This window comes from Prinia subflava, chromosome 2, assembly GCF_021018805.1.
Source record: "Prinia subflava isolate CZ2003 ecotype Zambia chromosome 2, Cam_Psub_1.2, whole genome shotgun sequence".
Lineage (NCBI taxonomy): Eukaryota > Metazoa > Chordata > Aves > Passeriformes > Cisticolidae > Prinia > Prinia subflava.
Genome location: NC_086248.1, coordinates 32966192 through 32981458, shown reverse-complemented (window position 1 = coordinate 32981458; position 15267 = coordinate 32966192).

The window sequence follows — 15267 nt, the reverse complement described above, 5'->3', positions numbered from 1 at the left end:
ACCTGCTAGTCACACCTAGGTGAAAGAGAAAAAAGTATCTGGAGATATACTAACACCTAAATTGTTGTTGCCTTTTGAGTACAAAAGATCATTTGTCCACATGGTGGCCTTGGATATTTGCACTGGTAATAAAAAAAGGGGGAGGCAATCAAAGATGTTTATCCAAATGTACATTGGCTGAACAATATTTTACTGAAGTTTAGTCCCAGCATTTATGTCTTTCCAGCTCTGATGGGGTAATAATTATATCCATGTTGTTGCTGGTACATGTTATGATATTCCAGAACTTCAATTACATTTTGAAGACAATTTTTCTCTTTTGGAAGTTGTTAAGTCACTTAGGGCCGCTTCTGTTAAATCTGTACAGCAGACATTAAGAGCTGAAATCAGCTGCATTCCCCATCTGTGTGTATTACTCATTTTGCACATTCTTAGCATTGTTGACAACCATGAAAAAACACTGGCAGGGATAACTATTATTTGTGAATAATCATGCAAAGCAACTAATGATGATGATTGCAGACCCTACCGACACAGACCAGATTATGCCCGTATTTATGCCAGCATCAATCAGATGTAATTCCTTTGAAGTCCATGTTGTTGCCTCTGATTGACATGTTCTAGTTGAGAGCAAACTGCAATATTGGATTTGGACAAAAACACATGGCTCCAAGTCTACTATTCTATTTCAAAATCTCTCAAATTTTTTTACATAGCTTGCAGCTGAACCTTAAACTTGTCACATTTCCTAGTAGGTGTTACTTCATTTAAATTACATTTCTGTAGATGATGAAGTATCCAGGCGATTTCTGTTGCATTCCTTCGAGCATAGTTGTTTTCTTTTCACTTCTGTCTGACATGTTATAGTGTTGCTGTAAGTTTTCCTCCCTGCTTTGTGGTTCATGGAAGGAATTTCCTTGCATGTTTCTACCTCAACAGTTTCTTATTGTCTGCTTTGTCTTTTTTCTGTACTGATACTTTGGAGCTGTCTTCTCCCATCCCTCCTTCCTCAGACAAGTTGTAGTATTTGGCTTGACTGGTTTTATTAGCAGTCCTGTACAGATTAAATGTGGGAACAGAAAGGGTTGTCATATCCCTAAGAATGAGTAAGACAAACTCAACAAGACCAGAACAGTAATGGTTTTGATCAACAGGACTTAGAAATAGTTTCATCTTAGGTAGCATTAATGCCAGAAATCCTTTTGCAGTTTGGCAGAGAAATTATTATTTTACACTTTAATAAAAAGCAGGTCAGGGCAATCTATCTGGAACCAGACAAGTTGTAGTCTGGCAGGGAGCAGGAAAAAAAAAGGAAAAGAAGCTTTAATGGTGTAGTTTTGCACTCATTTTCATGTAAGGTCAGAAATCATCCAGTTACTTCTGCTGTATGACCCACCTCTGTGGTAACACAGTGCTTCCCACTCAGTCCAGAATAGTAACTGTGGGTTTCATCACCAATTGCTTTTTAGATTTTTAAACACTGCACACTTGAATTGAAGACAGTCCTATTTTAAATTACATGACTAATTCATAACATTAGGTGAATCAATGGAGACTGCAATGTCTATCCATAGAGACATTATTCAGCCTTCTTTATACGACATTACAGTCTTTCATAATTACAGGATGAGAATCCCACTCCTCTGTTTAATTCAATCAGTTTTAATTGCCTTGAAACTGCAGAGCATATTTAACTCTATTTTCTACTGACTTAATCTAGAAATACCTGTACAGGGAAATGATTTCTAATAGTTAACATCTCATACTTCTACTGCCAGAAAAAGTCATAATGAAATCCAATTTGTGCAAGGAATGGGGATCACATTTTTATCCTGGGGATAGCTAAATGTAGGAACAATTTACCTGAGAATATGCTGGATTCTCATCACTTGTACTCTTCAAAACATATCTAGATTTCCTTGTAGATGTACTGTAGCTCAAACAAAAATAGATCCAATTTACTTGATAGCAAAACTACTGGGTGAAGTCATACTGAAATAATCTTATTAACACCTTGCAGTTCTAAAATACCTGTTGTTGTTCAGTAATAAGTGAGAATTGCTATTTGACTGGTCAAGAAAGTATGCCAAAAATCCGAATCAGATTCAGAAACAAGTGGAGTGATGGATTCTTCAGGTATATTGAATGCATTTGTGTGTATGTAGATATGTATATACATAAATATAGCTGACACTATAAATGGTATTCAAAAAACTAATATACAAAGATGGCTTTAAGTAATGGCCCTGTGATTTAAAGAAGTCACATTTGGATCCCATGAGTTCCCAACAGGCTTCCACAGTGTCCTGTCTGCTGCTGGCAGCGCTGCTCTAGAGGTAGCCATGTACCAAGCAACACGTTCAAGAGGTTTAAATAAGTGTTTGTGGCAACATTCACCTTGTCACAGACTGGCCTGTAGCTGCTGATCAGAGTGGGAGCTGTGATCAGTTACAAAAGTAATAAATCTCTCCCCAGAATGTTAATAGTAATTTCTGAAATTAATCATACTGAATGTGTACTCTGCCACACAGTGAACAAGTCCTACTGCAGCCATATAATTGTAAAATATGCCATACTTTTACATGTGGAGACATAAATTTCTGTGCATCACCTGGCCATTTGTTGAACTAGTATCATTAGCCAGAGAAGCAGTGTTGCACAAGAAGTCAGTGCAGTATCCAGACCCATTTCATTGTTGTCAAGCATGAGAAGATTGAAGAGAACTGTATTCAGAGTGTGAATAATCAAAGCTACCCAAAATTAGATCATATTTTAGCATACCTGTGCTACTTATTTTATAAAAGCCAAACCCCATACTCAGCTGTCAGTTTGCCTAAATTTATTCCAAACTACAAGGGATTTTTTCCTTCTGCATATCTCTTCCTTTTAGTTTGACCATCTGTGCAGTTACTGAATGCTTTAGGTATGTTTTTCTAAATTAGGTTTCAGGTATTGGTTCCCATTCAGATTCTAATGCTGCTTTCAGTGTGGCACTGCTGTCTGCACCACTGCAGTCACACACTTGCAGCTGTCTTTTAAAAAAGTATCTGGTTGTGGTATTTATTATTACTTCTCTTTTATTTTACCCAATCAATTTTCTTCATCCCAGCAAAAAATATGTAGGTGTATTTTTTTTAATCTTAATATAGAGTGTATTTTTCTATATTTTCTTTTGACTAAAGATTTTCTTCACCATAGAATACCTGAAAGTTCTGTAGGTCACACCAAGAGAAGGAGTGCTTGACACTCATGCAATTGGTGTGGGTCTGGGAAATCTAGGATGGGTTCAGCATTTCTATGCCCTATTCAAAAAAGACAACTAGGTTGTGGCAATGTTATACATTAAAGCTTTCTGACTTTTATTTAAAAGATTGTTTCAAATACATATATGACAAGCTTCTGCCTAAGTTTCATTTTGATGAACAGGATCTTTAAATAGGTTTTCAGTGGCACTCTTAGGCAGCACAGGCATTTAATGTAGAAATACAGATTCACTGAAACACAGAATATTGACTAATTTAGGCAGCCTGGATCTCACTGAAAGCTAGAAATAATAATTCACTTTTTTATCCCTAACTTTCATTTTTCTCTATATTTAAATAAATATATCAAAGTCTATTAGAAATAGCATAAATTGAAAATTGCTTACTGGTTTGTAATTTTTCATATATACCATTAGGTGGCAGGGGAAAATAAAGATTTACTTGATGAGATATATATGTTGAAATACAGATCTATCAGATTGTTCTCTCCACCCTTTTTGAATCAGATTTCCTACTGTGAACTGTCAAGAGCTTTGTTTAGCTAATTATTAAATGACTTACCAACAGAGCTCACTGCTTTCATCAAAACTGCTTCAGATTTCATTTTTGTGCAATCCTTTTGTGAAATAAGAAAAGAAAAAAAAAAAAAGGCATACTCATCCCACTGGGAGTTCTTTAAAAATTAAACATCAGCACTGTTGTGTATCTACTTCTAGCCTCTGCTTCTGGTCAGGCTAAATCTGACTGCTGGAAGTAGCCTCTAGGCCAGTCTAATTCAGTAAGCATTCATAAAAGGCAAGAAAGTTCATTATTCTTTTGAGGGCCTTGGTTGTAAGGGCTATGCTTTTGTCTGGATCCCACTATAAATAGGGACCTTTTACGTAGCAGAGGTACAAAAGGATTGAGCTGACAAGGTTTAGACACCCGGACAAATGGCTGCAAATAAAAAGATGGGGAATATCTTTTTATACTGGTAGCAAATTTTATGTCTCTAAATCTAGCTGGCTGCTGATTTTAGAATTGCAATGGATGTCACTGGTGAGAGGGTAGGTGGCAGGAATCACAGGGCAAGACTTGTCTGCTTGATAACTCACTCAATGATTGATGTATGGGAAGTTAATTGCACTACTAGTGACTCTGTAGGAGATAAGGAAATCTATGCTCAGCGTTTCCCAGAGATGTGGAATTAAATCCCTTGCAAGAGTAGCCCCTAAAAGATTTATTCTTGTTCCCTCAAGCTCATCAAGTGGTGTTGTAGGAACTGTGCCACAGATATTGTCACATGTGCTTAACTGGAAAGACTCAAAGCAGATTTTTCCATATGTTTATGTAATAATCTAGTGCCAAATAAGTAACAATTCCAGAAAATACTATACAACTGCAGTTTGCCTTTCCCATTTGATAAGCTGACATCTGAAAGGAAGAGAAGCACAACAGAGATATTTTGTTGATTTGTTATTGATTAGTCTGATATACAGAGAAATTCAGCTCAGTGCAGTTTTAACATGGCAGTGACAGTAAAGTGAGTGACAGTAAAGAGACAGAAATCCATTATTCACAGAGAAATGTGTGGTAGCAACTCAGAGAACTCTTAACAATGTGTCTCTTTTGTGTCAGGCAATTGCCTCTAGAAGCAAGGAGTCCTTTGTTCCTCCTGTTCAGCCCTGGCATTGCCTGACAACACTGACAGTAACTACATGAGCTATAACCTCACTATTTGTGAAGGCTACATGCCTGCTTGAGTAAGAATTCAATATTTTTAATCTTTGTCTCTGAGTTTTAGTAATTGTGTTGTATCCACACGGTTAAGACATAGGCAATCTTGTGGGAAACTCTCTATCTGAAACAGGAATCTTCAATAGTTAAAAATGCCAAACCCAATAATAATGATTGTACCACAAGATGACTTAAGCAACAGATTCTAATAACTTGGATTGCAGAAAATCAGATTCCTTCCAAATGTAAATACTCAATGCCTGTGCACATCATAGTCCCATGGCCACCATGGCTGTTGGCATAAAAGGTGGGTCATCTCCAACAGCAATTTCTTTCATTCACAAATAATAGCTACAGATTTCAGAAGGCTGCCAATCAGGATTGAATCTAATTGAGTATGCTATCAGCCTTAGCATCTGACAGCAGTATTGATACTCCCAATGGATCAGTCTAGCAGTCAATGTATAGATCACCCTACCCTGTTTCTACTTTCTAACTGTGTAGATCACAGGCCTCCCAGGAAAGATGCAACATAGCCCTGGAAATCATGAGAGAGGAGCTGCAGTGTGTTAGGAGATTGAGCTTGAAACCTTGGTGAAATCCAACAAGCAGTATTTTTTCTGGTGCACTGTGAGTTGTTCAATAATCAAAAATTGTTGTCTTTGAGAGACTGGTGAAAAACAGGAGTCACTAAGCAAGTTTGTTTCTCAGAGAGAATTGTGTTCAGTGGGACTGCACAGGCTCTCCAAAGGACAGGCTGCTGGGAACAGGTGGGTGCCATGCAGTGCAACAGGCAATGCAAGCTGTGTGCGCATTGCAATTTGCCCCTGAAGCCTGCAGCACAATGTGAGCCCTGGGGTGGATTGCACATGAACTGATCCGTGTTTGCACATCCTGATGCTACTGCTGGGCTTTCACTAGCACAGAGCCTAACGGGACATGGGTTAATGCTGGGATTCAGTCAGGGGCAGTGGTGGTTTACATACCTTTGTGGGAAAGGGAGTGACAATTATAACCATGAAGCTTATCACTTATTGTGCCTTATGTCTTTAAAACCACAGATAAGTAGTACGAAGTATTTGGATCTCCACAAAGGAAAGGTCTTTCCAGTCTGCATAATTCAAATGTGGGCTACCATACGCCTAAAGCTAGGAAACATTATTTATATGTTATCAGCCTGTTTTCCTTATGTTGTTCTTTACAGTTTCATGAGAGATGTCAAGAGTTGCTTACTCAGCTGAGCCAAAATCCTGAATATTTCCTTTTGTACCTTTTGTTGTTTCATTGTTGTACAATCAGATGTGAAAGTCTGCTCAAGAAGAGGATAAATATGTTCTGAGATATTGTCATATATTCAGAATGTAAAGACCTAAACAAGCAGTCTTCCTGGATTCTCCTTAGAATTTACAGTTTTTTGCAAGAGTGGGCACAACCACCTTTTTGATTTCTCCTAAGCTGTGTCCAAGAGGACAAAGTTCAACCCCTTTTGCAAGACTTTGCATCTTCCATCTACTTTCTGAGGTGGATATAATAAAAAAAAGGAACTTGAAAAATCATCTGCCTCAATCACCCTCCCCACCCCCAAAAAAGCTATTCGTGCTCTGTATCATCTCCTTTTTAGAGAAAGCACCAAACAGTTTGGTTTTTTTTTTCTTAAACTGCCTATATAATAAACTGTAGATTTGTACTTTCCAGTGATTTCTTTTGAGGAGCCCTCAGTAAACTAAAACATATTTCAGAATGCAAAACCATTGGTCCAAACTAACTCAAATTAATGAATGAAAAGAGTTTCCTTTGAAAGAGTGATCTCAGGCAAGACAGTAGAAGCAAGGTAGCTAGAGAAGTCAAAATATTTTGGAGGTCAGCAGAGCAAAGTGTATTTCCTGGGCATATGATGACTTTGTGAACACTTATGCTATCTGACATCTTTCTCTGTCTTCCTGATCGGCTTCTCACATCACCCAGAAATGAGATTAGTGGAAAGAAAGAAGTGTGCTTTCCTAGTATGCTTTCCTTTGCATGCCGAAAAGATAATAGCAAGAAATAGGATGAGATAGAAAACAGGAGTGGTTTTGCTCAGGTCTGAAGATACTGAGATGATTTACATTGCAGTAGAAGAATGCCTAGGGTTGTTTTCCTTCAAATGTGCCAGGAGGTGGTACAAGACCTACTAGTAATTTCATATGTATTGTCAAAGCTACTGCCTACGACTGCACACATTCAGCTTCTTATGAAAGACTGTTACAGGCAAGACCAAAGGAAAAATTACTCTTGCAAGCTGTGTTTTACCTACCCAAAACAAACAACACCAAGGGTGGCTTGTGTAGCAATTTGTAGGTGGAGATCTGAGAATTTCCATCCTTTCTTTAAAGCTGGGATCTAGGAAACTAACCTGAAGGGTAAGAGAGAAAGAAGGATGCGGTTGCAAAATTAAAACAAAAAAACCCTAACTGATAGAGAAGAAAAAATTGAGAAATTAAATTGCAGTAATGGAAAGGGATATGAAAAATCAGGCAGATGATGGAATGGCAAAAGAGAAAATTAGGGAAGAGAGTTGCAACAGAGGAGAAGGAGATATAGCTGAGATAGCAAAGAGGTGGAGTCTCAGAGAGCAATGAAGCCTTATGTGATACTGACATAGGACAGGAAACAAAATTATCTTCAGGTGAAGGAAAGAACAGATGGAAACAAATCTGAGATCCACCTCTCCATCAAAAAGATTCATCAAGGAGGTCAAGTGAGCATAATGTTACCTCATCAGTCAAAAACAGGAGAGTGAGATGTGGACCAGAAGTTGCAAACTATCAGAGTAGGGAGGGCAGGTGGAGCTGCCAGACGCAGATGGACTGGGGACACTGCTGTTGTCTACAAACATCTTGGACATCCAACACCTTGAGTGAGAAAAGCAATTTGAATTGATACTTCTAGTGGAAAGAATGTACATATAATAAAATGTTAGTAATCTAGAATTGGAATTAGAAAGTTCTTAACCATCAGGTCAGGAGGCTCTGTCCCATTATGTGCTGTGCTTTTAAGAACAGGGTATGCAAACACATCCTAGATTATCTTCAGATGGAGTTTGATAAGTTTGGGGATGCAATCATATACACAATTGATATCCATGATGAGTGAGACCAGATTGGATGTCATAGGAGGACCTTCCTTGTCCCTGCCTTAATCTTATTTTCCTAATAATGACACTGTTGATTCATATGTATTGACCAGGACAGGTGCAGACAGACACACATTTGCCTCACTCACTTTCCAAGCCAACTGGATGCCACCCACTTCTGGAATCTGTGTAACTGGAGTGGCCCAAGGCTGTACCCAAGTTGTTAAATCTGTGCAAATACATGACTTTCAGATCTGAACTGGCTTGCTTTCGCCTAACTTGGGGTGTGGGCGAGGGAGTCCACACCTATCTATACACCCTCAGAAGGCTGTGCAGAGCTCATATGTTTGGTGCCTCAGAGGAGTGGGAAAACTACGTAGATTACGGATGCAGAGACTGTCCAGGGTGATGTAGCAGGGCTGTGGGGACTCGAGATCCCAGGAGAAGTATAGTAGCAACATCTGCCAGTCCAGGGTGCCAAAGCAGCATGGTCAGGAGCCCTGTGCAACATCTCTGTGGTTGCTTCTATATGGCAATGTGGTGTTTTGTAACAGACTAGTTAGATACAACTAGTGTGTACCATGACATGAGAAATGACAACTTGCTCTTACATCTTTGGTTGCCCTCCCAGTTGCGTTGAGTTCCTAGACAATGCTGCATGTGGTGGTGGGTTTTTGTTAAGCTGTTTTGAGTTCTGTATCTCAGTATTCTTCCCTGTTTCCTCCCACCCAATGCATCGAGTGCTGTCCAGGCATGTCTCCCCCTTTGTCTCTTTGTCTACCTTTCCCACCCCTGCCCTGTCTCTGGAAGCTTCAGTCAGCTGTCCATCTTTCCCCTGACCCTGCCCTATGTTATGGAAAAACCCCTGTCCATCTGTCCTGGGGCCAGTCACCTGCTTGTTCCACACCCCCCACCCCTTGGTTTTAAAAGCAAGTGTGAGCATTGTTCCTTGCTCCTTCTCATGCCCCCCTCTTGGGGAATAAAAGTCTCTGAGAAATCATACAGAAAAGAGCCTTCTCTAATCTTTGGTCCTAAGCCTGGACACTGCAACCCCTGTTGCCATAGAAGAACAGCCTTGTTCTTCACCATTACCCGAGACTGCTGGCAGACTGGGAACAGCCCCTGGCACAGCCGGGAATCAGAGCTAGCTGGGGTTTTACCAGCTCGTGTCAGCTGCACAGTGGAGATGGGTTCCTCCTGGTTAGATATCCCTTCCTGGTCTGTCATCATACTTTGTGTCTTGCTCCCAGGAGCTGCATTGCTCCTCAACAAATGTGCAACCCTCTGCAGCTGCACAGCCATCTACTGCATCAAGTTGTGTTCCAAGGCACCAACTGATATTTGTATATTTGGAACAAACATTTGTCTGTTACAGGTGTATGGCAGATTACTTTTTATTGCTGATATGATCCTGGTAAGGAATGATCACTGGACCCCTCACTGTGTGGTCTTCTGCACAAACAAGACCTTTATTTTTCACACTTGGGTTTCTATTTTTCCCTCCTAGTAAAAATCTATGGTTATGAGTGTGCGTGGGTTGCACTGTTTCCGCTGTGACTGAAATGGGACCATTCCCACACTACTTGAAGTTTTACATTCTTGGCTCCTGAGATTATTTGCAGATAGCTGTGGCCATGTCTTCCTTTGATTAAGATGTTCTTATCTTAGGTGAGATATGGAGTACTTAATCTTGCAACATTTCTGCTACTCCCCCAGGCAGAGAAAGAGAGAGAACACGGGAAGAATGACAACTTGTACTTTCAAAATCACAGCCTCATAAGGACAACAGTTGATAACAAGCCCAAGCAAAACCAAACTACTGACTCACCCTCCTCTCTCCTAGCCTACTGGGAAAGATTTAGGATTTCTGCACAAATAGTAACACTGGCTTCAATGAGACCCTTTTTTTGTCATTAAAGGAATTGATGCTTTTTTAGACTATGCATTTATTGTAGAAATTTGTCTCTATTTTTTCCCCTGAGCCAGGCTGCATTTATCAGCAGACCTGTGATGGAAAAGGGACATATATTTCCTTGTGTGCTTCTATTAATATAGGAAATCAGGAACTGCACATTTCACATACCCATACCCTACAATAGTGCCCTGCAAATAAAATTATGTCTGTGATTATGAGTTGCAAGTGCTTTCTAGCAATAGTTAGATTTTAGGTTTTGAATGAAATGCCTCTTTTTCTACCAAAAAGGTAAGACAGGCATTCCACAGAAAAAGCAAAAAACCCATCCAAACCAAACCAAACCAAACCAAACCAAACCAAACCAAACCAAACCAAACCAAACCAAACCAAACCAAACCAAACAAAACAAAACAAAACAAAACAAAACAAAAAACTCCATAGAAATATTAATACAGATAGTATAGATAGGACATAGATTTATACATGTGATATCCTATGTGTGCCTTCTTAGTAATTTATGGGCAGGTGAATAAAATCACAGAATCATCTTTTTTCCAAGCCTATATCAGGTTTTTTTTATTAGAAATATATGTTTAGCTGAAAGTAAAGTCCAAAACCTACTGTTTAAAGGTCAGAACTGCAAATCCAAGAATGCTTCTGAATTAATTAGAAGGCATTAAAGTTAATATTGCAGGTGCAAACCAGATCCAGACCACTTCTGTATATGCCCTAGAGGTAAACTTAATCTCATTTTTACCGTGTAAAGGTTAGGCAGTGAATCTCAAATGGTCAGGTAGGCTCCTTAGCTGTAGCAGTAGGCAGAAGTAAAGCACTTCATGGTGTGATTCATCCAAAACTGAGGCATGTGTCTGAGAGAAGGATGGCATATCTCCCTCAGAGCATGTCCCTCTCTGTGCTCCAAAGAGAATGCAAGTGACTTTCTTGCAAGATAGATCCCACCATTGGAAATGACATGTTACTTTTACACTGCCTTACTTGGTGCTTACTAAAGCTTAATCTTCAGTATCTTCTCTATCCTTTCCCTGTAGTGTGTAGGCTTCTCCATTATTTTACTGTGTGCTGCTCAATTTAGCATAGAACACTGAATTTATTAATTTTCAGTGGGATTCCCTCTTGTTCTCAAGTACAGTATTTGTTAGCTCTTTACAAACAGTGATTAAAATCTTTAAAGACGTGTCAAAAAAGGAAGGCATTATTATTACCTCTTCTTTTTACAAGGGAGGAATTGGAACACCTAGATTAGAGCTTCCTGCACTTCAGGTATGCATAGACTGATTTTTCAGTGCTTACAGCAGTATCCATCATTCTGGAAGTGTGAGACAGCCTGTTGTGACCTGGATTGCAACTGTGAGAGCCTTCTGACTTCTGCAAATCACCCTTTCCCAGGTCTTTTGTTTGCCACTGTGAAAAACTATAACCTTTTACTCCAGGTAACACTGTTAGCAGCAGCCTTTTTCTGAGACAATACCACTTTGGAATAATGCCACTTCAATTTACGTGGCTGGCCCACAGTCTGTAAGGTGTCATTTAACCAATTTCACTGTAAGAGCATTGTTTCTGGCACTGCAGATCCATTTTAGTTCAGGTTCTGCAATGATGGTGCTGCAACAGAAGCAGCTGAGCCTTAGCCAACAATAGCCTCCTCCATTGCACAGTCATAACAAATTCCCACAGCACACACAGGCCATTCTTTGCCCCAAGTAAGTCAGGGAGTCCTGAGAGGAAACCACAGGAATCTGTAATCAGGTCACTAAAAGAGCTTATGATCATATTGAGAAGGAGGCTGGAGTAAGGTTTCACAAGCAATTTGAATTTACTTTATCACTCTTGATTTTGCAAATGTAGGTTTCTTCTAAAAATTTAAAAATATTGGCATACACTATATTGAACAAGTCAGCAACGGGAGAGGAGAGGTGCCCCAGAGTGAAAGCTCTGCCTGGGTCATCAGCAGTGGTAGGTGCTTTATCTGGCATGCATCCAGCAGCTAAGCTCACACTCTAGGTGATGACAATACTGTCATCTCCTGGGCGCTAGAGGGGGATGGATACACATGCTTTGTTGGTGGATTTTACAGCTGGAGAAACAGTGCTTCTGTTTTCAATCCCAGAAGCTAAAGAAAGTGGTGACAAGCCTTTCTTCATTGCTTCTGTCTCCATGCCTCTCCCTCTTTCTCTCTCTTCTTCTTTTTTTTTCCTAGAGTAGGGCTTTTCTGTTGTCACCCTCTTGCCTTCTGTTCATTTCTGTCTCTGCTTCTTCATTCCAATGCATTATTTCCATTGACTTCTAAAGGTTGTCTGGTGTTGTGCCTTTCCACCTTCCAGTGAGAGCTCCTGTTTTTGCTCCTAACCTCTGCTCACAATCCCTCACCTTTCCCATTCCTGCCAGGTTCTTGTACCTGCGCAGCCTCCAACTTTATGTGACACTTAAATACAGTAAATACAGGTTCTTACTCTGTCCTCAGCAAGACAGTGGTATCTCAGTCCCTTTGGACAGGACACCAAGATAAGATCTGTTGATCTTCTGAAGAATCATGTATTCAAATCTCTGTGAGGTGAGATCCATGAGTATCAGATCTTGTGGGAGTTCCATTTGAAGCATAGTGTTTGCCTTCATGGTAGAAGGTGATGTCATCATGAAATCCCAAGGCACTGACCACAGTCTTCCATGTGGAGCACTAGGCACTTTTCAGACATGGTTACATAGACTTGCAGCAGGCTAAAAGAATCATCTGCAAGTACAGCATTGTTTTCCAGGTGAGCCAGCCCATGGGAACTTGTTGGCATTGTGCCCTCCAATTCAAGGAGAGCTGAGTTGAAGCTGCTGTACAGCATGTAGATAAAGTCAAAGACCTTGAACAGATTTTGATAATAAAGCTGTGAGCAGAGACTGTCTGGTGTGCTCTCATTAGCCTGAAATTCAGGTTACAGAACCATGAACCATGTCCTGGGTTCAGGTTGTTAGAGTCATTAAGCAGGCCTTTGACTTATGAAGGTGAACTGGATTCTACATAGAAAAGAGCTCTATTTATAAGCTGCTTCTATGCCTCTCTCCTCCTTTTTTTGTTCGGTCTTTTTGCTCCTCTCTCGAAGCCCCCATGACTGTTTTTCATTATATATATTTTCTGTACATTTTACCTTTTTCTAAAATTCCTCACTCCTCCCACAGAGGTGAGGGTATTGCTTCCTCTCACCACACTCTTCAAACCAGCAGTGGGAACACTGAGATGAGAGCATAGTCCTTCTTCCCTTTCCCATTGCAGAAGCTGCTGCATGTGCAAGGCCAGCTGAGCCCTTCTCCTTCCACCTTGGCCTGTGCTGCAGTGTCTGGGTGCAAGTGCAGCATCTGTAGTAGAGGTAGAAGCTTTTAGGATTTGGGAGGTGTTTAAATGCATATGTCTGCTACCAAATGATAGTGTAGATACCAAATGTACAAATGCCAGTTTGAGCTGTAGTCTCCTTGCTTAAATCTTCAGAAAAACAGACAAAAAGCAAATGTCTGAAACTAATGTTTTCATTCAGCATCACAAACAACTAACCATGGAGTAGCCTGTTGTCCTGCACCAGCAGATCTGTGGCAGTACTACCGAACCATTCTAACAAAAGAAAAGCTACTGAAAACTTCTACTCTGAGGGCTTTCCATGGAAAATTTCAGTCCAAAAATCTGCAGTTCTGAAAGACTGTTAGCTTAGGGACATAGGAAAGTGAGTTGTGTTTACTGTAGAGGTTATTACTTCCATGATCACTACTACCCGGGGGCTTAGTTGATTTGTCTTGTTTGGGGTTTGCTTCTTCCCCTTTATTTTTGCAATTTACTCCTCGATTAACAGAGTAAGAGAAAAATGTGTGTTCTTTTGTCAAAACTGATAGGTACTAAACTATTATTATTATTTAAACTTCTTTTTTCTTTAGTTGTTTGACTTCTAGAAGTCCTTTCAACATCCATCTTTGTTGATGCGCAGTTTTTACATAAATATATTATGTGTATATATTTACAAATTCTTTTTCCTTTGACTTTAGCTTGACATTCTAAAGAATTCTAAGCTATCATACTCCTTGTTGTGCTGTCTGTCTACCTGTCTGTCAGCCCTCATTTGGTGAATTTGGGCCCCCTTGTCAAGCAAAACTAGGCTGGATCACTACTGAAAAAACTCAGAATTTAATTCCCTTAAGTTTCATGGAAACCATTGGGAGAGGAGTGGGACAGGAAATGGATACAAATAGTTTCCCCTGTTGCAGCTAAAGTATAAGCTCAATGGTTTTTTCATCCTGACAGATGGGCAATCAGAACATGCATCACTTGGCACCCACCCCAACACGTGCTGTCTCTTCTCCAGCCAGACGAGTAGGAGACAGGGACATTTTTGGGACATGCCATAGTGCATTTGGAGGTGGAGATGTGGAACTCTTACAGTGGGAGATGTAGGAACAGATTGTACACATCTGTAGGAAACTGTATTTTAGCATTTCTGCTGTCCAAGGAATATCTGACATCTATTTGGAAGGAAGTGAGGGTAATTATAGAACGGTACAGGCAGGGCTAAAGGGAAAAGGTCTTAAAAGTGTAGGAAACTGGGCTACATTAGTTCTGCTGCTTATGGCATGACACTGTAACTTTCAGCCTTTGTTATTCCCATTCTGCAGACAATCCTGAACAACGGCTTTTGTCCAGTCAACAAACTTTTGATTCATGTTGTTTTGTTCCTTACTTAGGAAAGGACTTCATAAATAATGGGAGAGGGATTTAATGCCCACAGTTTGCTGCAAGACTTAGAAAAGAACCTATAAGAAAGCAGTTAGTAAGGGGGAGCTCCATCCAGCCAAGGACTAGAGTTCTCAGTGGAACAGAAAAAGGATTGGGATCAGGGACTGACAAGGAGAAGGAAGAATTTATACTGATTTTACCATTGACCAGCCTTTCATGTATCTATCTTCAACTGAATAAAATTTACTATTGCCCCTGTTCCTTAAAGCCAAATGCATAAACAACTGTAAAAATGCTCACTAAAATAATACAGCTGAACCTAGCACAACTGGAAAGTGTTCTGGTGCTCCTAGACCATCTTTAAATACTTAGACTGAAGGTTTTTTTAAAGCACATTTTTAAAGCACTTTTTCTTAAATGAAATGCTTAATTTTCTCTGCTGTTAATTCTAAAATGTTACAAAATTACTTAATTGTTGAAGGATATATGGCTTACAAATATGCATCAATGATTCGTTTGAAATATATTTATTTAGCTC